Source organism: Lepidothrix coronata, unplaced genomic scaffold (genome assembly GCF_001604755.1).
Source record: "Lepidothrix coronata isolate B3197 unplaced genomic scaffold, Lepidothrix_coronata-1.0 Scaffold27, whole genome shotgun sequence".
NCBI lineage: Eukaryota > Metazoa > Chordata > Aves > Passeriformes > Pipridae > Lepidothrix > Lepidothrix coronata.
Genome location: NW_016690207.1, coordinates 4,576,846 through 4,600,051, shown reverse-complemented (window position 1 = coordinate 4,600,051; position 23,206 = coordinate 4,576,846). Strand labels below are relative to the sequence as shown.

Below are 23,206 nucleotides of genomic sequence, written 5' to 3'. Positions count from 1 at the left end.
AAATGTTCCTGGAAAACATGGCTTTTTCATTCTGTTTGACAGATTTTTCTCCATCTATTTACTCGTGGCCTTCTCTGCTGCCTCCATGGCACCCCCGAGCATTTGGCTAAATTAAGAGCCTGGCACCTCTCAGGAGCTTCACGTTTCCCACATGAGGACCACAATAGGGAAGCTGTCCCTTGGCATGAAAGAAAACCAGGAAAACCAAGCTAGGTGTGCGGTAGTGCCGGTGGTGGCAGTGCTGCCGCAGCTTTGTGCGGCTGAGAGTGCAGGAAAAGTCACCTACAGTCAATCAAGAAACTCATGTGAGTCCCTCTCCACACGCCTGTAAATTCGGAGAGAGGCTGGAAGGCTGTTCCTGTTCCTTGTCCCCACCACAGCACCTCTCCTGCCCAGGCTTCCGAGGTGTTATATGCCTCCCTCGCTGAGACTGCAGAGCGTCACCTCGATCGAGATTATTAATCGGGCGGAGGGAAGGGGCGATATTTGGCATGTTTGAGGGTCCCCCCGGGCGCTCAGTTCGGAGGAACGAGCCATATATCCTCCCGCAAACAAGTCCTTTTCCCCTTGCAGGAGCCGTTCGTCTCTGCCAGCCACACCACGTACGGATGCCGGGAAAGAAGGATGGCCCTTCCCGCCCGCCGCGGCACTGCCGGAATGCCGGGAGCCTGCCCGGGTGTCAGACATATCCCAGCACCGGCTCAGCTCTGCCAGACCAAGGCGGCCTCGTGCCGGCAGACGGCACCGTCCTTGTCGGGAAGCTGAGCCCTCTCTTCTCGTTCAAATTAACTGGGGGAGAGCTGAGCACAGCCGAGTGAAGTTCGGCCCTGGGGGATTCCAGTCTAGTGGACTATTACTGCTGTCTCACTTCATTATAATGAATAATAAAGAGATACTTACACACGGCTTCTGTAAATTATTCATCGCGTGCACCGAAAAATCAGGGCAGCAATATGTAAAACAGACAACTTGCATGTCTGCGCTCATATAAATATCCAGACTACAGCCCTGCGAGGTGCTCTTGGGTCCCCTCATTAGGGGTGAAGCACAAGGACTAGGGTTTGAAGTGACAGGGACGAGAAGCTCGTGCTGAGCACGTTCGACTGTCGCTGCCCAGCTTTGGTTGGCATATGGGATGTGCTTCCCAGGGAAATCTGAGGCTGGTCCAGGACACCCAAGAACTGGGGCGGTTCATTTTGCGTTTACAGCTCATATTTACACCTCAGAGCTGCACCTGCACAGGCACACAGGGGTGTCCCAGGTGGACAGGTTCATGTGAGGGAGGGGAAGAACAACATCGGGAGGTTGTTGTTCATCACCCCTTGTCTGTGGTGACAGGTACCGCCCTAGAAACCACTCAGAGCAAGGAGGCAGGAACCTGAGACCCCTCTAACAAACTCAGGGCAAGAGCAAGGAGGCAAAGGCCCCTCCTCCCCACTCCTTGAGCTCATTCTTTGATTGCTGCCACTCAATAGCTAATTCAGGACCAAGTCCCTTTGGCTCCGATTGTGCAGCATCGTGCTCCTCTCCACCAGAGCCCGGGCTGTCCCCTGCAGCTACAGGTGACCAGGAAAACCACCCTCCTTCAAGAAACCAACCCTCCTGCACCTCCTGGAAATGTGTCAGAACCATCAACAGCAGAAAACCCACCAGCCATCAGCTGGCATGGAGCACTCAGCATTCCTGGAGGCACCTTCTCAGCTGACCTTGCCTTCCTGCCAACAGTTTTCCTGTGCCTGGGCAATTGGCACTACAAAGGAAATACTGACGGACAGCCTGGCACAAGGGGCACCTCCTCAGCTTCTTTACCTGTCTGGGAAAGCGATCTCCATTAGCTGCTAAGCTCCCTTGTCTGCTGAGCCGTCTTTGCTACCCATTTCCAATTGACCAGGATTATGATAATGTCTCCAGTAAGCAAACAGGTAAAGAGACTTCTGCAAAGTGTTTAGATAAAGCAGACAAGCTCTGACAAAGCTGGATAATAAAGCAGGCCAGGAGGTTTTCCCTTGAAGGGATCTAATTAAAACCAAAGACAAACCCCCATTAACAGTCTCCTGAAGGCGCCGTATCCATCTCCAGAAACTCTGCCTTACGAGTCCAGAAGGGACAAAAGACAATAAAGGGCCTGTCAGATGGGAGGAAAATAAACCCATCCTGGCTCTGCAGTTCACCTGGAGAAAACCCATCAGCAAGGCAGGGGGAATATCTCGGGAATGATATCATCAGCCCAAACCTGAGCCCCCGGCACACGCCGTGTCCCAGCTCCCCCACGCAGCCCTTCTTCGTGTTCCTCCATCCCCACATCCCACTCAGACCCTCACTGCCTTTAAGCAGAGACTTTTCACCATCTGCAAACCTTCAGCTGCCTCCAACCACGACTTCTCTCCTCCAGAGCAGCTTGCTGGAGAGCTTTGGAGGCTGGGCCTTGCCCGAGCTCCAGCCCCTGGCGCTCACAATGATACATGTGGCCTCTCGAAGGCTTCATCTCCTGAGGCCCATATTAATCCCCTCTCTCCGTGGGAGGACAAGAGCTGCCGTAGGGATCCCAGCACTCCACCAGAGACGAGGGCGCTGAACCTGAACGCGGCAGCGTGAGAAGATGCATGAGGGTGGGAGCCGGGGGCACCGGCGCTGCGCCGCTTCCCCTCTAATTGCCCCCATTCCTCATCCTTAAATGCTAATTTTGAAGTTTGCCACGGAATTATTTCACTTAGTGTCAACAATACAGATAACTCCGCTGACGTGCCCTTTGTGTTCGGCGGCACAAAGTGACTGTCCCCCTCCTCCTGCACCTATTAGGAGAGACCCCCGCGCCGCTCCCGCAGCAGGCTCCTGCCTGGCCCCATCAATGACACTGACAGCACCACTCCTACATGTGGGACGAGCCACAGCACCCTCCACCTTCCTTCTCCACCTTTCCCAGCCATGTCAGGGACCTTTTCTGCACTGCTGACTCATCCAAGCATGAGGGCAAAGCCTGGGGCTGCCCTCGACACCTTCCCAGTGGTGAGGGAAATATCTTGTCCACGGTCAGCACAAGTTTTCTGGAACTAATTTGGAGGGATAAATGGCACACAAAGAGTTGGAGGCATAAAGCAAGTCTTGCAAAACCCTCAAAAATATCCTGAGGTGTGGGTTGCATGAGACCCCAAAATGTAGATGTGCATCCTGAGAAACGCTTGTACCTGCAGAGCTGAGGCAACTGGTCCCTGTCCATGCCAAGAGGCTGGGGGGAGATGGTCATCTATGGATCAACCCAAATTTGTTGTCCATGGTGGGGTTTTTGGGCTTCTCTTGGAACTGGACTCGATGCTCCTTGCTGGTCCCTTCTAACCGAGGATATTTGATGATTCTATCATTCACACCCCTCCCTCTTCCTTATTCAAACCAACGATGCTCTACTTTTAAACTCCTCTATGGCCCTTCAACCCCAAACTGCTTCTCTCTCCTGCAGGTAACGTGTCTCATCAGGATGACAAATGGAGATGCCAAAACCAGGTGCAAACTTGCCAGCTGACCCAGTTTTCAGCAGCTAAAATAGCTCACCCAGATCGGGAGAAAAGCCCCTTGACAGTGACCAGGTGATGCTTCACCCTGGGATGCTTCCAGCCAAAAACACCTGTCACAGGGGCAGAGCAAACCCCCTTGTCTCTGAGAAGAAATTGTTAATTACGTTTGCCGGGGGCTCCTAATGGGATTTCTCCTTTGCTTCCAATATTCACTCCGGTCACACAGCGAACGGGCTCCGAACGCTTTTTATTCCGGGCGGCTGGAGCAAAGGCAGAGGAGATTTATTTGTAATCATCGGAAATAAACACACTTCCTCAGAAGTAAACACAAAAGAACAGAACCTGGCTGGGCTCCCACTTCGTTAAAGATGCAAATGAGAAGCAGGCCATCAAAATGCAGCGGCTCCTCTAATCCTCTCCCAACAATGTATCCCGCCACATTATCCATAGGGACAATGGCAACCATGGCTTGTGATGACGGGTCTCACACAATAGCTCCTGAGGGCAGGATTGCACTGCCTGGGCTTCCATCACTGCTATCCATGATATTTATCCTTGGGAGGCACTTTGTCTTTAATCCTGATCACTTCTGCTGGCGTCTGTCTCCTCTTTGAGTCACCCACAGTGTCCCTTCTCCCCTCTCTCCCACACACCCTGGTGTCTGGATGTGGGGTGCACAACTCCACACCGTCCTCACATCATACCAGAGCCCTGAGGATGGAGAGGGACCCAGGATGTGCCACTTGGCATTGCCCAGCACAACCACCTCCCGTCCAGCCCTCACCAACCACTCCACAAGTCCCGATCCGTCACCACCCCTGCGGGAAAACAAGGAGCATGGGATGCTTAAGAGCTCGGTCAGCCTGAAGTGTTCTGCTTTTCTCCATACCATCCCTCCCTCCCCACTGTACACCAGTCAGCCACTGCCTCCCACAAAGCCACCAGCTCTTGCTCTCTGCAAGTTTAATTAATTGCCTGGCCCTACCACTACTGCTCCGATTCCCCAAGCGCTCCCACTGCTGTACAAACATGCTCCAGACCACTGGCAAAATTCTTCTCTGCCAACAACTCCCCCCTCCCTAGAGCCCTACGAGGGCTACAGGACCGTCCTGCCCTCCCTAGAGAACAGGGGCTTGTCTGGGAGGGGTTCTCCCCACCAGTTCCCCTGTGGTGGCAGTTTGCCCACCACCGAGCACCAGAATAGAAGCTGCTCCTTGTGAAAAATCAAAGCCCAAATTGATACATTAGAGGTTGCTAAATATAAAATATCCATCTGCAAAGATAATAAGCCTGCGAGGGCAGAGGCTGTCGAGTTGCTCCATTTCAGATAGTTTAATGGTGTTTTGGTCCATGACTGCAGCTCCCAGACATTAGAATGATAACAAGATGATGAGGAGGGCGGGAGCCGTCTGTGCGAGGCGTCAGAAGTCAAGACAATGCTCACTGTGCAGTCCCCGAGGGGGCCGTGCCACACAAAACACTGCCTGGTCTGCACTCAGCATTTGCAGGGCTTTGGGTGGCCTCTGTGACAGCCCAGGGGATGCAAAGGCTGAGCCCGAGGCCGGGTCACTGCCAAGCTTGAGCTGATGTTAATTTGGGGATGGGGGCCTGAGCCCACCTTTGGTCTCAGGGGTAGACCCAGGTACCACAGCACAATGCTAAGGCTGACACAGGCAGAGCTGTGCTGCAGGTGGCTTAGAATCTTAGTTTGAACAGGGAACGGATGCCCAGCGAGGTGGAGCTGCTGCACAGTGCCCCTACTAACTGATCCCATCTCCTCCCCAAAGCCATTCACAGGATTTTCTGAATTAATGCTCCACATCGAGCAAATCCAGAAACAGTCAGCTCTGTTAATGCGAGCCAGGCTTTGCCTTTGGTTCCTAAAGCCCTTCTTTCACTCCTCATTGCTTCTACTTCCAGCTTGTAGGGACACACGTCACCCTGACAACATCATCAGCAAGGGGAAGGGGGACCCAACAGGGTCAGGTGCTCCCGGCTCCCACTTCCTTTTCCCACCACAAATCCCTTATTTGTGACAAAACAGTGCATCCATATCCATGTCCATGTGCCAGGATGCTCCCCCCACCCACTAGGGAAAGTCAAAAGGTGTCAGCCTAAGCCCCAACAGTTGACAGCTGTTATCAGCTTAAGAGAAATCTTCATAAGGAAATATGAGGAAGCAGCAAAAGAAATAAAGTGGGAGGCCTTTGGATAGAGCAAATCAATGGGAATGTTTATAAAGCAGGTGCCAGATAAATGTGAACATCAGAGTCAGTCAATGCTGGCGGCCACACCTGATCTCCCAAAGAGAGAGAGGGAAAGGAAGGCACTGAGCAGGGGCAGCCAGGCCAGGAAAACCACATAAATTAGAAAAAAATGCAGCAATGCATCTTTCCTTGCCCAAAATGTGATTGCACTCTCTCCCTCATACAGCCAGACACTGATTTCCAACTTGCTTGTGGCCAGCAGGCAATTCTGTGGTTTGAGGAAGGCTGGGACACCTTCCCAGCTCCTCTCCAAGGAGAATATCACCATCCACCAGCATTTACCATCAAGACATCGCTACCTCACAGACTCACAGAATGTGCTGAGTTGTAAGGGACCCACCAGGATCATCAAGTCCAAGTCCTGGCCCTGTGCAGGACACCCCAAGAATCCCACCTTGTGCCTGAGAGCGTTGTCCAAACACTTCTTGAACTCAGAGAGCCTTGGTGCTGTGCCCACTGCCCTGGGGAGCCAGTTCAGAGCCCCACCACCCTCTGGATGAAAAACCTTTTCCTGAGATCCAATCTAAACCTGCCCTGAGTCAGCTTCATGTTGTTTCCTTGAGTCCTGTCAGTGGTCACAAGAGAGAAGAGATGATACCTGCCCCTCTGTTGCCCCTCATGAGGACGTTGAAGATTGCAATGAGGTCTCCCCTCAGTCTCCTCTGCCCTGGATACCTGTCCCAGGAAACATCAGCAGAGAGTTTTCTTCTCACCAGGGAAGCCAAATTCCCCTCTACCCTACACCAAGCCCTGCCCTACATCCCAGCAGGTGAAAAACCCAACAGGAGACACCCACCACCACCCTTCAAGGGTGCTGATTACGGGACACAACCCTGCTCTTGGCAGAGCCCTGCGCCTCAATCAGCGCCCGTGCAGCGCCTCAATCAGCGCTAATCTAACACAATGCAGCACCCGCGCCCCGGCTGATTTCTAGTGTTCTCCAATCAAAAGCAGACAAGAAGCACCGAGTTTATCACTAGCAGAGCTGAACAGTTGAGAACCTGGAGTACCTCCATGCCTGCACTGGGGTTTTTTCCTAGGTTTTTCCCAGGCAGGGAGAGAGGGAAATAACTTTTGCTGTCAGAGTTAGACCTGCAGCTAAGTACCGGTAATTAGCACATGGAAATATGAGGCTCCGACTGCTATGATTCAGCCATCCTGATGGGACTGGTGACTGTCTCCATCTCAGCTGGATAAGGGGACACTTTCAACCCAGGAGGATATGTCCGTGGCTCCGGCAGCATCCCGGAATCCCAAAAGAAGAAAGGATGCTGGCAGGCTGATAAAAACCTGGAGCAGGGAACATCTGTGAGAGAAGCAGCCAGAGCAAAGCCACTGGACACCTGATCCTGGATTGCAAGAAGGTGAAACTGGTGTGAAGCCACCCCAGTGGTGGCAATACAGCGATGGGCATGGTGTTGTCACATGGGAGAAACGACACAAAGGGCACTTTGGATGGAAATCCAGACATGGCTCCATTACTCATTGCTCTCAGTCAGTCCAGCTGCACCACCCTCCCCAGCAGGAATCAGGGGGGAAAGAAAAACCTCTTCTCACATCCTGCCACTGATTACCACCAAAAATATATTTGTCATGAGATGCCCACCGCTATCTCTGCGGCTCTTAAGGGTAATGGAGAGGTTTCAGTCTTTGGAGGATAAGTCTCAGGCTCTTGGCTGCTTGCCCGGGAGGATTATTTTACATCAGGTTGAGTTCTGTAGTAATTATCTTCAAAACAGCTGGACTGTTGGATAAACTCGCTGTATCTTAATGCACAATATGGGAGCAAATGCGGAGAATTAAACTGCAATTCCAGACAGATCGACAGAAAAACCTCTCGCCGAAGTTTCGGAGCCCAACGCTCAGAGCTCCTTGCACGTTAGGGGTGGGAAGGCATTTGCTCATTTGAAATCAATTCCAACTTCCCCAGAGACAGAGCAGAGGAGGAAGGAGATTCCAGATGAAGATGTTTCACCCTCAAGCTCTCAGTGGAGAAAAAAATAAAGCACCATTTTCCTGACCCTCGCAGCTGATGAGTGAGGTAGTATTTGATCCTGGCTGGACAGCCTGGTGTTCCACACAGCCCTGAGAACCCCATAAAAGCTCCAAGTTTCCAAGGTCTCTGCTCCACACTGCGCTTCTCACTGCAGCGCCAGCGGGCAGGGGAAGGCGAGGGGAAAATCAACTCACTCCATCCGCACCCCTCACGCCTGTAAGTCGCTCCCAGAGCCTTCTGTACCCCATTCCAACAGGATGGAGGGGCTGACAGAGGGACAAACCAACTCCCAAACTGGTCCACCAGGGTGAACTAAAAGGAAAAAAACCCGTTTCCTTCAGGATGGTGCCACCACAAGATGTCGGTGCGAAATCCTCGCAGGCAAAACTAGTAACCTCTAAAAAGAGAGAAATCCTGCCGGTGGAAGTGAAGCCATATTTCATGGCGAACACCGTAAAGCGCTCCTGCCAAATCCGAGATCCCTAAATGACCTGGGTGAGCCATCAGCTCAGGAATATAATTGCCAATTTGCAGGAATTTCATCAGCAATTAGGCAAAATAAAATAACCCACCGGAGGAAATCCTCTGCTCGCTGCTCCCGCGCCTCCCTGGCCCATCTGATTTCCACCCACTGTTCTGCTGCCGGGATGAGGGCTGGATGCTGCAGGTACTCAGGAGCCAGGCGACAGCCTGGAGATGAAGAAGTCATCTCCAGTGCCAGATAAAGAAGTCATCATCAGCATGAGATGACAACAGACACCCCTGGACATGAGCCAGATGAAGACCTCTCCTGCTTACAGCCCCCCTTCTCCAAGCATCCTGGAGGACCAGGAGCCTGATCCCGGCAACCCCGCGGGGCAGAACGACTTCATGCAATTAGGGGGTTTATTTGTTTGAGTTGTACGTGAATATCCCAAATTACATTATCAGATCATAGTCCTGCTTCTGATTTATTCTTTCTTTGTTCTTCAAGTCTTCGTACATCTAAGCAATTAACCTCTCAAAGAGCTGGAGAACACATAATTATCCTCATTTGTCTAAACGTCACCAAGATGGCTGCCTTTCAATTAACCTTCTGGGAATGGAGGGAAGTTGGAGTGATACAGTGATCATTTCCAACTTCAGCCTAGGCTGCTTTCCCCCCCCCCCCAAAGTAATTTAATTGAAATATTCAGATGATAAAATATAGCCAGATAACTGTTACTGCAGGTAACGGGATCAAGAGGGGGCTTGCAATCGAAAAAGAAGTCAAACGAGGTACAGTAATATTATATCAATACGTGGCACTTCCATCTAAAAATATCTAAGCACTTTGTGCTTATTAATGAAGGGAGAGTTTCACACTCCTCTGCCAGGCTGAGACTTACGTCACTTCTATATGTCACTGTTATTGATGGGGAAACTGAGGCAGGGGACGAGCTGCGGCACCTGGAGCTCATGGAGCTGGAGTCTGCACAGCTGGAATCTTCCCAGGAGCATCTTCCCCACGATCCCCTCTCCCACCCCAGGAAAAGCTGGCTCCACCCTGAAGTCATCACGGGAGGTGCCGTGATGGCCGAGCGGCTTTTGCTTTTATTTATTTTAATAATAACCCTCGTTTTGCTGAGACAGCGTCTGCCACGCTGGGGAGGGAGGGATCCATTCCCACCCAGCGCCGGGCTAATAAATATGCATCGCTCCCGCCGGGAAGTGCCAGGTCAAACTTTGCACCCGCTGGAAGCACGACACCAGCGTCGTCTGGCGCGGGTGAGCAATATTTATACACACCCCAGCTCATAAATACATAGGGAAAATAAACAAGTTCAGCACATCTCCTCCCTGACAAGCGGGGATTCACAATGCCGGCTTTGCTCCCACTGTGAACTCGAGCTCTTCAAAAAGCAATTTGGGTTCTGGCACCACACCAGGCCCTGCTCTCTGCCCCTCGTCCCAACAGCACCAAGGCACCTGTGGCAGGGCAAGGAGTCGCCCCCCCTGCAGACTCAATGGGTTGGGAGAGGTGGAGATGGATCTCCCATGTGAAGGGAAACTGAGGCACTGAGAAACGCGGATGCACAGCACTCACCTCCCAGAAGCACTCACTTCCCAGACCCTTCCCTCCCATCATAGAATCATAGAATCACAGAATCAGTCAGGTTGGAAAAGACCTCTGAGATCATCAAGTCCAACCCTTGATCCAACTCCGCCGTGGTTCCCAGCCCATGGCACTGATGCCACATCCAGTCTCATCTTAAAAACCTTCAGGGACGGAGAATCCACCACTTCCCTGGGCAGCCCATTCCAATGTCTGATCACCCTCTCTGTAAAGAAATTCTTCCTAACATCCAACCTAAACCTCCCCTGGCACAGCTGAAGACCCAGCCCTCTTGTCCCACTGCTGGTTCCTGGGAGAAGAGCCTGACCCCCACCTGGCTCCCCCCTCCTGTCAGGGAGTTGCAGAGAGTGAGGAGGTCTCCCCTGAGCCTCCTCTTCTCCAGGCTGAACAGCCCCAGCTCCCTCAGCCTCTCCTCACAGTACTTGTGCTCCGGTCTTTTCCCCAGCCTTGCTGCTCTTCTCTGGACCTGCTCCAGCCCCTCCATGTCCTTCCTGAACTGAGGGGCCCAGAACTGGACACAGCACCCCCACGTGCAGGTCGGTATTTCAGCACCAGGCAGCCGCTCTGCTGATCCGTGCAGGCGAGCGGGCAGGAAAGGACGTGGGAATGCAAGAGGGTCCCCACTGGGGCCACCACAAACCCACGTCTCTCCCGGAGCATTCATCCGGAGAGATGAAGCGACGATAACACAATAGCCACCGAGTTTATTCTCGGCACAGGCTGACGGCGACATAATTAAAATGCAAGTCGGAGTCAAGGAACCTTTCGATAAATCTTTGCTTTTGGCTCTCGGGCTTGACAGGAAGCCTATACCTGGCGCGGGGAGCTCAGACCGAGGGGGAGGCACGGATAAAGGCTCTGCTTTATGGACGGCCATTTTAATGTTTCATTTGAGTAATGGGCCTTGCAAATTAGCACCCCGGCGGCCTGAAATACATATTTTTCCAAGGACATGCAGGCTCCCGATCCGACAGGTGATGTGGGCAAACAGGCCCCGAGGGGAGCTGCGAGCTCGGCTCTTTGTGGCTGCAGTCATATTCTATCCCGGGCGGGATGACAAAGAAGAAAGCAGAGAGCTTGGAGGGGGATCCAGAGGCTGGGGGAGGAAATGGAGCAGAAAACGATCCTGTGAAAGACCAGCGAGGGGCTGATGAGCGGCAGCAGTGGCAGGGAGAGCCCGGCAGCCTCCAGAGGGAACTGGTGCTGCACTGGCACAGCAAGGCACATTCAGCCTCTGCCCCTCGAGGGAGCCCAGCGAGACACACCAGGGCATGTCTGCAGCACAATCAAAACTATGGATTTCTGGCTCTTTCCGGAGCTTGTTGAGCATCTGGCTCTGGCCTGAATACTCAGAAAGGCTGGAGGTGCTGCAATTACACTGCAGAAAAGGGGGGAACCTCAGCTGTGGGGAAAAGGAAGCTGGCAGCCAGCGGGCTGCCCCATGGGGATCTGGCTTCTCCAGTGCAAACATGGCAGGAGAAATGGAACATCCCTGCGATAACTGGAACAGGAGAGTCAGGAGAGAAACAGAGAAATGTGTGTGGCTGAACACGAGGGGGAGCTCAGGCCAGAGCACGTGGGGGAGTGCAGAGCAGAAAGCAGAGCCCACTTGTTCATCCTCTCTCTCCATCCCTCCCTTTCTGCCTCCACCTGCCTCCCTCCTCTCCTTCCTGTCCCTCTTCCCTCCACACCCCACCATGCACAGAATCCGCCTGGTCACCCCCTCCCTGCAGCAGTATGGGATGTGCTGCAGCTTCACCAAACAGGAGGAGCACCCAGAGGATGCACTCGAGCTGCCCCCAGATGCACTTAGCACTTAACTCTGCACAGCATCTTCCCCCCTCACAGAGCCGCACGTGTGGCCAGGCATGTAATTCAATCAGAGCTGAACATGTGCCTGCAAATTGTTCCGAACCTCAAATGGTGAGCTGGATGCCTGTAATTCTCCTCCTTGTTGTCACCACAGTCTCCTGCAAGAGGCGCAGGGTGACATCTCCCTGCCAACACACATCCCTGTGCCTCTGGATTTTGCTGAGAGGACCGTAAGGGACAGGTGGGCTGGCTGAAAGCAAGCCCAGAGCAGCAGTTTGCACCCTCACTGCCAGCTCACAGGGTCATCAGCTCAGATCCAAGGTGTCCAAATGGGATTTGGGGGCAGCCTGAGCTGGTGGGACCTCACCAAGACACACGCTCTGCCAAAGCCCCCCATGTAGCATCACACGGTGTCTCAGAACCAACTCCTGCCCGTGAGACCGCCCTGACTGACTCCGTGCCCACGGCACAACTCGCTGCATCTCCCAGACAACTCCAGCGCAGGGAAGTTGAACTCCGGGAGCGGGCAGCTCCGCCTGCCGCTCCCGCTCGCCCTGCCAAGCTTCAGTCATCCAGGCTGTGATTCGGAGAGACAGCTGTGAACTCGCCGGGAGAGGCAGGAGTTTGGGCGCGGCACACGCGGCACTCCCGCGGCACTCCGGAGCCTCGGCACAGAGCCCGCGTGCCAGTCACCGGAACGTGCTTTTCCAACGGGTCAGATGCTCCGGGGCAAAGGGGAAGGAGTGCCCTTTCGGAGGTACCACGTTCCAGGATGCTGCTACTTTATGCACCAGCGTCTCCCTCCAGGTTGTCTGACTGCAACTCACTGGGGCGAATGCAACAACTTCCACCTTTCTCCACAGGCACAGGGCTGAGCTCTCGGGAACTCCAGCCACCCAGGGCCATTGCACTTCATTTATAGCCACAGCAAGTGGCCAAAGCCACCCCATCAGTAAATCCACCCTAAGGACATGAGTAAGGGATGCTGAGAGATGTTCCGAGAAACTCCTGCGGCTTTTATACCCGTAATGCCAGAAAAAGGGGGATGGTGATGCCAACTATTTCTGCCACCCACTCATGAGCACCTATGGAGCAGCAGGGAGACAGAGGAGCGGGCCAAGGCACACGGAAATCATTTTCTGCTGGCAAAGCTGCCGACTCAAGGAGAAACATAAAACCCTCGACGAAGGGCTTGTCTGGTTTATTATAACATCGGCTTTAATTTATGCGCCTGCCTTTTATGATTGTTCTCTATCGCTGTTCCTGGGGCTTATTTATAGAGGGCCATTAGCACAGAGAGCAGGCCCTGATGAGGGAGCATTTCCAGCCTGCCAGGGGACCGGGATATAAACTGAGATGAGGAGGAGGAGGAGGAGGCAGTGAGCTCTCGCATGGGGCTGCTGCAAGTCCTCTCCCCGAAAGCTGAGAAGGATAATTTGATCTCGGAGAGTGATACAACTTCATTTCACGTGGCTCTCTCTGGGCAGGCTGCAGCCTCCTTCACATGCACTTTGCTGAATTCCCTAGCCCCAGACAAACATAGCAATGAGCAGGGGAAGGCACAGAGCTGCGGATCCGACCGTCCACACCAAGCACAAAGACAGGGGAAACCTCTCGAGGGTGTGAGAGAGCTGCCAGGGTGAGGAAAGAGAATCATAGGACGGTTTGGGTTGGAAGGGACTCTAAAGATCATAGAATTCCAACCCCTCTGATAGGGGGACAGGGCTATCTTCCACTAAATCAGGTTGCTCCAAACCTGTCCAACCTGGCCTTGAACACTTCGAGGGATGCAGTAGCTACACCTTCTCTGGGCAACCTGTGCCAATGCCTCACAGGGAAGAATTTCTTCCTAATATCCAGTCAAACCCTGACCTCTGTCAGTTTAAAGCCATTCCCCCTCGTTCTATCACTGCACACCCTTATAAAGAGTCCCTCTCCAGCAAGAGGGGAGACAACCATAACTGCGGTGTCCAGGCAGTGCATCCCAGGATGCCAACTTTGGCACTCAGCCCTGTGCCCATCTCATTCCCTTCCAATTAAAGGCAAAATGCTTCGAGGGCTGTGCAGACACCCCATGATACACAAAAAAACTTCACAGATCATTCCTATTTACAAACATCACTCTCCAATTTCCAGCATAGCCCAGACAGGCAATCCTATGCCGGTAATTAAAACCACAGCCAGCGAAATGATGGGTTAATTAAAGGTCCGACCCACCCCCAAAACACACCGATGTGCAGGGAAAAACACACTGGTTCAAACCCCAGGGAAGCAGGTAGGTGGGTCTGCTGGCAGAGAGAGACGCTGCAGAACGACTTTGTGTGATCAAAACCTTCCCGTGCAGTTCGCAGGTAATTTGTGACGAGAACAAAAGCTTTAAATTCATCCACTAAATTATTCACTACAAATCGTCCTCTCGGCTCCCGCGCTCGCTCGTGTCCTTCAAGCTGTTCTAGGTGGTGATTACGTCCCCTCGGTGCACGGGGAGGCCTCAGGGAAGCGGCTGCGGGAAAAGACGGAGCCGCCGATCCGACACCGGCAGTTTGATTTACAGAGAGAACTGGGGAGAGGAGACAGCAGCCCTCAGGAAAAGAGAAACTTCAAGCTCTAACCATCCCATCAAGGGGGTTTCTGCCTTCTTTATGCGGCGGATTTTTTTGCTCTCTTTCGTTTTCCGCGGCAAGCTCCCGCTGCAGGCACAATAGATGATGCTAAATTATTTTGGAATATGCTGAGAATGCCCTGCTTGGCCAAGCGAAGCCTCATAAATCATTCCTCGTCTCCCACCCCCTTTCCCATTGTTGATCTCTCTTTCAAGAAGTATAATACCAGCTCACCGGGGAGCCCGTTGCCCTGGCACTGCGGGCACTTCCGAGACATGTCACCAGAGCCATTCCTGCTGCCGAGGGGATGAATCCACACAGCTGGGAGAGACTGGAGCCACTCAAGCTTCTCATGAGGTCACTACCTCCACTACCTCCCAGCAACCAGTTCTGGAGCCCACCTGGGTGCAAGGCAGCCCTACGGTGGCCCAGAGTGTTGCCAATTCCATGTACTACTGGGAAAGGATGGGAAAAGTGGTGGCATTCAGGTGTCGGATGCTCAAACATCAATCCTGACAGAGCTGGTCACAGCTGGTGAGTTCCTCTTTTCTCATCAGCACAGGTTCCCCCCAAAGCTGGTGAAGGGCCTAGCAGGGCAGAAAGTGCCAGCAGTGGTCCAGAGCAGACGGAATAGGGCGAGCTGGGAAGAGGAAAGCCCTGCACGGGGGAGATGTGGAGCCCATTCAGCATTTGTGCCATAGCTGGAGGGGCTGCATTGGCCCAAGGCTGCCAGCCTGGCTCTTAAACTCACACTTTTTCTCTAAAAAAACACACAGCTGAGATACCCCAGTCGAAGGCAGAGGCCTCTTCAGCTGGAACTGATGGGCAGAAGAGCACTTCAGACCAAGAACCACAGCGTGGCAAAGGCACAGTCACTTTCTAACACTTGAAATGACATTTTCCCAGTCCCTCACGCTCAGCTGTGACACTGACAATGTCATAATAGGGATATGAATGCTTGCATCTCTGTGCTGGCCTGGTACCCGTCACTCAGCAGTGATGGAGAGGCAGCAGGCTTGGGAAGCTGCTGACAAGAAGGAGCAGTGAGTAGCTCCGTTTTTAGCCCTGGGCAAGGACTAAACCCTGTTCCCTCCCTGGCTCAGAAAAAGGTGGATTGCCATCTTCCATGGCTTGGCTGTGAGCTGGCCTGGGAGGACTCAGCCAGGAATTATGGAGGGGCAGGATGAGGGCAGAGTCCCCTAGACATACCCCTAGTGTCACCCCAGGTAGGAGAGAGCCTCGTTATTCATCAGTTTGGAGGCAATGGATGCGCCCAAAGCTGCAGGATGAGGCTCATGGTACCAAGGGCAGAGCTGGGGTCCCCCAGCCCTCAGCATCACACCATCGCTCCTTCCACCTTCACGCCCACAAGTGAGGTTTAGCTTGTTTTTTTTTCTTTAATCAATACCCTTCTGCCCTCCCCAGGAAAACACCACAACACCAAAATGCAATGAAAGCCTCACCAGCCCCCCCTTGCCCCTCCAGAGCCTGAGCTTTACGACACGGTAGCTATTTATTGCTCGCTGTGTTTTGCACATCCCAGATGTGATGCTCATCCTGAACAGCCGAGTTTCAGGCCCCTTGGTTATTCCCTACATGGAGCTGCTATTTTACACAAGACAGACGCAAAACAAAAACAAAACCTCAAGCGGAAGGAGGGGAAAAAAAGCCCTCGGAGCGCTGCAACAGCGACGAAAATCCATAGTGAGGCATTTATCTTTGGGTTTTTTAACCCAGAGGAAGGTGAAGAAGCCAAGTGGAGCTGCAAACACCACAAGGACCGTGGGTCCCAGCAGCCCTGTGGGGCTGGACAGGAGCTGCCGGTGGGCAGGGAGATGCCAAGAGCTCTGCCAACACCCCCCAGGGTTAGGGATGACCCAGTGGGTAAGGGGATGCTCTCACTGGACTTGTGCATCACCACCTGTCCCATGCCAGCCCCTTGCTGGGAGAAGCAGCCAGCCAAACACACACACAGCTCCCTCCAGCGCTTTTCCCAGCATGGCTGGCTCACCCAGCTGCAATTCCCACCTTTTCCAGCGGGACCTCCGCTGGCATCGAACTCCCTGCGAGCCAGACCACCCATACCAACGGGGCCCGAGGTACCCAATATTTCATCCCCAGTATCCCAGAAGGGCTAAGGAACACGCGGACGCGCTCCATAAAGCCACCATTAGAGATCCCCTGATGGAGATGGATTATAATTTGCAAATGATTAAAACACAATTAACGGCGGTAGGGAGGTACTCGAGGCTCTGCAAAGGAGCTGTACAAATGAGGAGTTATCAGGACCTTCGGTGTCCTAAGCACCTGTCAATTCTTGGTTGAAACAAGTGCATTAGCCTCGTCCAATATCCATCTAACCTTTCCACTCTCCCTTGCTCTGTTTCCCTGGCAACCAGTTAAAAGTGCTGGAAAAAGGCACAACTGCTTTCAGAAAAAAAGAAAAGGAAAAGGGGAAAAAAAGGGAATATGTTCTTTTAAAGCATGTGTGCTTGTCACTCTTTCCCCCCCCTCTCTCCATCTCTCCTTTAGGTGTCTGTGTTTTCCCTGCTCAGCTCCAACTCCAAGACCTCTGCATGACTTGCCATGCTCAGAGGGCAATGAGCAGGGCTGTGCCACCCTGCTCTCCCTGGGGATGGGCAGATGAACCACAAGCCACGGCAGAAAACCACTTGGGACTGCAGAGAAGTAGAGGGGAGCAAATCCATGAGCTGCCTCGAGCATAGGAAGCTGCTAAAAGGGGAGATGCCGCCCCAAACCAGGCCATTCCTGAGGCAGGGGAGCCTCATGCTTCCTGCCTGGAATGTCACAGCGGAGCCATCACGACCTGCACAGCTCTCCGGAGTGGTACAAGCAGAACACTCCACATTTCATGGTGCTCCCTGTCAGTCTCTGAGCAAAACAGCAGTTAACAGAGATCAAAACTTGAGGCTGTCACTAAACCCTGCTCTGCCGCCTGCTAAACAGGGTTATTATTCCCCTCTTGCCTTTTCTCTCCCTGCTCCTGCCTTCCTGGGCATCATCGCCCGGCACATCCACGCTGATGCGAGTGGCATTTGTCCTGACACCTTTGGGAGCTCAGATCCAAAGGTTAGAAGGAAAATAGCAGTTAAGAGCAGCTGTCATAAAAGCTCCCGAAACCTGTCACTGCCACACTGTCCTGTCTCCGCAAGCAAATGCCAGAGAGGGGCTGGAAACGCATCCTCTTCCCCAGGGGTGACCCAGCACCCGGAGCAGCCCACTTTGGGTGAGGAGGATGGGGTGGAAGAGGGAAAGCTGGGTTTCCCAGGTGCTTCAGGAGCTGTCAGGAAGGATGGAGCTGGGGATGGAGCTGGGGGGAAGAGCAGCAAAGGTGGGACGGGGTCATTGAGCAACCTCCAATGAACCCTTTGGTGCTTCGTGGCACTGTCCCAGCAGGAAAGGTGCAACATCAAAACAGCCCTGGAAAGTGCTGGGAAATGAGGGAAAGGAGCCTTGCGGTGCTCAGTTTCAGGGACTGAGCTCAAACCTTCCTCCACACCAGAGAGGGCCCCGGGAATGGCACCACAGGCAATCAAGTCTCATTGAGCAGCTCTGTCCACACAAGGATTCACTGCTCCAAGTACCAGCCTGGCTACCAGCACAGACAGGAATTGCTAATAACCCTGTATCCTTTATCCTGTCCCTCCCCAGCATCTGCAGGAGCAGGGGCTGAGGACCACCCCCACAGCAGCATCCCTCTTATGTGGGGGGCGAGGAGCCTGGGGAAGAGCTTGATTGTGTTAATTAATTGCCTGGTTTGAAGAGCCACTGCCACTTCGCACTTGGCATCTTAAACAGACGGTGGGGGGAAAGAAACAACCCACTAAACAACACACATGGGGGGAAAAACCAAAAACAAAGGAAAAAAATCACCCTAATCTAATGTTTCACAAACACTGGGCACCCAAACAGCCCATCTTTGTCAGGAACCCTAGTTCCAAGAAGCACTTAGAGGCTTTCATCAACACATTATAATATTAATCAAGACTCATAATGCAGAGTGATTTGCATGCCAACAAATATATTTACACTGTAAATTGTTTGTTGAGAAGCCTCAGAGAAATATGCAATTCGCTGCTATTGAACTTGGGTAGCAGGAAAAAAAAAATAAAGAGTACCAACTCCCTGTAGAGTTGGTTCCTTCTGGTTTTTGCAACACAACTCATTAGCATGCACTTGCATTTCCACGTGGGTTTTTGCTCACAGTCATTAAGCTGGATCACAGCAATCTGAGATGGAAAGGCTTAGTAAGGTCCTCACAGCTAAATCCAGGCCACTGTGTTTTCCACAGAGGGGAAAGCAGCCTCTGGTCAACTTGTCCAATATGAGCCAACAAGTCAAAGCACAGCTGTCACCCATGGGTGACTCTGTCTGACCCTTGGAGTGACCTTGGGCTGTTTATGCAGCCTTGGGGTGAATCAAAGCCAAGTGACCCCAGGAAAGGCCTGCTCCCCCCTGGAGGGGAGGATGGCCACAGCACAGGGTGCCAAGAAGCTGGGAAGGCAATGGCAGAGCTCCCACAGCCCTCTGATGAACTCAGCCAAAAAGTCTGAGGACAGCTGGACTAGATCTTAGAGGTCTTTTCCAATATTAATGACTTCATGAACCTCTGTATGAGGTTCTGCTACAGAGGCCCATGGCAGGACATGGGAGGTGACTGCACAGTCCTGGGTCCTCCCACACCTCCCTGCTCACAGGGAAGACCACTCGGAGAGACAGCTCGGTTCAGATCCCAGGATTTGGGGGTTTAACCCACACTAACAAGGCCTTACAGTCTCCAGGGCACTGTGCAGAGAGGCCAAGAGGAACACTTATCATTCTTACCCACAGAGTCTCACAACACAACCTGTACCTCCAGCACAGAGGGAGAGGACAAGATAGGAAGCAACACCACCGGGAAGCAGCAAGAGGCCTTTTCCAACCTAAATGATTCTATGATTCCAAGAGCATTCAAGTGGTTGGCATGCTGGTGCCATGTTTCTCATCCCAAGGGATCTCTCCCACTGCCTTGCCCCCTTCCACCCCTGCTCTTCCCACCATGGCATGCCTGTCCTGCCAGGCGTAAATGAGCGCCTGCCACGCTTCCCGGCCGGCCTCTCCCCTCACTGCCTGCCTGGGGGCTCTGGGGCTGGAAAGGATGATTAGCAAAGGTGTTAGAGGAGAATTAAACAGGAGTATTCCGTGGTGCCTCTCTAAGCTGCTGAAGAGCGGATTAGCAGGAGGCATTGATCTCCTGGTTCAGAGACCTTCTAAAAGAGTGAGGCGGGAAAATAATGGGAGGGAGGAGGGGGGAAGCTAATTAACACTTGCAGGGTAGCAAGCTCTCCATGTGGAGCTGATATTAATAGACGAGATAGGAGATGTCCTGGTCAGCAGAGCAAGAGGTGTTTGTTCACCCGGTGGGTGTGTCCTTGTGTGCTGACCAGGAAGGAGCTGGGAGACGAGATCAGCACGAAGAGAGCGGAGATCACAGAATCAGAGAAATCATAGAACCCAGAATGGTTTGGGTTGGAAGGGACCTTAAAGATCATCTAGTTCCAAGCCCCTGCCATGGGCAGGTTCCACTAGACCAGGTTGCTCAAATAATCCAAAACTTCAGTCAACTAACTAAAATGCATGATCTTTGCTCACCACCTCATGGTCTGGTCTTTGACCCTCCCCTTCCAAGTAGTTAATCATTACTACCACTACAATAGAGAATTATTATCCCCCTAATCACAAGGAACACCAGCCCCATCCAACCTGCCCTAAAACACTTCCATGGATGAGGCATCCACAGCTTCTCTGGGCAACCCTGAGCAGAGCACCTTGTCACAGGTCACTGCTGTCCCCACCAGGTCAAGACTGGACCGTGACTGCTCTCGCACAGGTACCTCTTTGTACGGGAAGCAGGAAGCTGAAGATGCACTCCTGCATCCTGGTAATTACCCTACTCCCCCAATTAGCAGCTATTTTGGGATGACACCACAGTGCTCCTTCCAAACCCACCATGTAACCAGAGTTTCATCCCCGTGACCGGCAGGGAACCGAAAGCCCAGGAAGCTTTTCGGCAGAGCAGTGAAAATCACAGGAATAAACTTTCAGGGTCCACCAGGTAGTTTGATCTGTTTGCGTTTAATACTCTGTTTCTCTCTGTGTGCACAGTGCAGTCCCTAATCCCTGCTCAGTAATTACCAACATTAGAGGGACCAGAGCTCAGTCCTGCCCATTCCTGCTCGCTAATGCCTGCACAACCATTTCCATAACCCTCTCCGTGCCACGCCATTAAGGACAAGCAGCTGCCTCCGAGCCCTCCATTTGCAAAGATTGCCCTGCAAAAACACCAGGGAAGGAGAAAGAGGTTGGCTGGGGGTGAAGGGGCATTTTATTTGATAAAATCATAAAGAGCAGTGCATCCTGCAGAGGAAGAATCTCCGAGACATAAATGTCAGGTTTATGAACAATCGAGCTGCTCGGTGCTTGCCCGAAATTGCTCTTTAAGGTCAGCGCTGTAAGTGTTCCCGTGGGCAAATGGACTGAGGGACAAGTGCTGAGCAGGGAACAGCGGCTCCAAAGTGGGACAGAGACATGGAGCTGGAGCGAGGAGACACAGCCCCAAGGTGTGGCTGCCCACACGATCCCAGACACCCACCCACGCCTTTTGGGGAAAAGCCTTGGGAACGGGAGCGTCGATGCCTGCCAAGCCCTGTGCTGACACTCCGAGAGAGCATCGACTCTGCTCTCAGAAGCACAGATTTACCTGTGCAGCCACAGCACTCGGATCAGTTGTGCCGAGATGCTTCACTTCACCTCATACTCTGAGTGATGGGATGTAGACAGACCCTTCTCCCAATGGAGGGCTGGGGTCCCTCCTGCCCTGAGAGCACACCCTCCACAGAAATGAGTGTTATTTTGGTAGCTGATATCCATATCAGAATTTGGTACAGGAAGGCTGGGAGCCCACAGGGGAGCCCCAGACTATTTGGAGAAGACAACAAGCTGAGCACACTCCAGATGCACCTAAATCTCAAGAAAAGACCATCCAGATGCGGCTTATCCGACTTAGCATTTGGGCTGGCTGAGGGCAGAAGGGGCTGGAGGCAGCAGAGGGGTGAGCCATCAATAATGCCAAGAGGCCACTTCAGACTAATCTGAGGATGAGAAATCCTGGCAGGAGCAGTAAGTGCTCCAGCACACCCTTGGGTGCCAAAAAGGCTCCTGCATGACACCCCATTTCACAGCTGCACATGCAGGCCCTACTGGCTTTCCCTAAACCAAGAAGGGTGACAGAAGGACTGAACCCATAGCCACAGGCCCCAGGATGCCTCTGCTCCTCCTGCCTACCCTTCAGGGAGGACACACCATGAGGGGACCCAAAGGGTGCTGGAAAGCAGCCTAGGGCATAAATTAGAGCAAGATGGAGCCAGGGAACTGGTCTCACAAAGGTTACAGCACACAGCCTTGAGAGGAAGCAGGAAGGGTGATCACTAACGCAAGTTGTTTTATATTCCTCCGGGTTGTTACGACGGGACCTTGATGGGCCATATGGTCTTGTCTTGACCCTTAAATCATCTTATGCCCTTCTAACAGCAGCAATCGCTGTTGCTGGCTCCCATTCCTTGTTATTCTTGGCACTGGGAGGCCGGGAATGCGAGGCAGCTCAACCCCGTAATGAGATGCATCAGATGGAGACCATCTGGAAGGAGCATCCAACTTTAACCTTGAGGGCTACTTGGAAAAGGACCTTCAGCCAGCAAAAGTCGCCTTCCCACCGACAAACAGCCCTCTCCCGAATGCTCCCTGCAACGTGCCATGGTCTCGGGAGCCGTCAGCCTCCAAAGAGCTCAGCACTGAGCCTCCTGCACTTGATGTCTCCAAGATGGGTTGTCCATCTGCTCCCTGCCCAGCCGCCGTGTCCTGGCGTGGTGGGAGAGCGGTCGAGCGGGGCCAGGAAAGCGACTGCAGGCACTCGGGGGAAGCGGGGCAGCACAGGGCCAGGTGGGGCACGGCCGGAATAAATCAATTATCCAACGTTTATCATCCGGAAAGGCGGGAGGGAACTTGGAGGAAGACCCAGCTCCGATCAGGAAGCTGCAGGGGATGGCTCTGTCCGCTGGCGTTTTGGACTTTCCTTGCCATTCCCCTCACACCTTGCTCCCAATTTCCATTCACTAACAGCCAATCCTTTACATTTCCATATTCCCATCTACTTAAGGGCTCTCCATGCATCTGACAGATAATGCTGACAAATCTTGCCTGGCTGCCCTCATGGAGATCAACTTTGCCATTAGCGGAAAACTCATTTTCCGAACAACTCCGAGCTTCTGTCTTTGTTTCTATCCCAATTAGGAAAGAAACCCATAAAAATGGGGGGGAAAACCCTTCCTACCTCAAGTTTCTGAGATGAGAGCCTGCTCTGGGTGGCTCAAAACATTTCCCATCAATGTGGTCTTGCTTTTAAGGGCGAAAAAGCTCGAGGGATTTTCACCACTAGCCTTAGGACCCCAATTTCACGGAGCGAAGTCCTGAAACACCTTTAAGCCCGGACTGAAAGCCCAGGAAAATCTGTTACTTCAACCGTTTGCTGAAGTGCTTTGCTCAATTGTGCCTTTGTTCTTTCCATTTTTTTTAATTAAGATTGAAAGGCCAAGGCTGTAAAAAGAGGCATCGGGAAGCTGCACACACGGGAAGAGGGAAAGTTCATTTGAATGGAAATTGAGAAGCCAAATCCTCGGAAAGGCTTTCAAAAGCCACCTTAAGCGATTTTCTCTGTTGTCTGGCAGGTTAAACACCTCCCTGGAACTGGGATATCTGTCTTGAAATGCCTCTGCAGATCTCCCCAAAGGCTGTTCTCCATAGCATGGCCGCACATGGATGAGGTTTCTTAAGGAAGAGCCTGTGCCAGGGTCGAACAGGAGTGGGAC

The 23,206-nt window shown here is 52.8% G+C and overlaps 1 protein-coding gene across 14 annotated transcripts in view; it reads right to left on the bottom strand.

Annotated features, from left to right (window-relative positions):
- Positions 1 to 23,206, bottom strand: part of OPCML (opioid binding protein/cell adhesion molecule like) — a 331,383-nt gene that overhangs the window by 24,422 nt on the left and 283,755 nt on the right. The window lies entirely within an intron of this gene.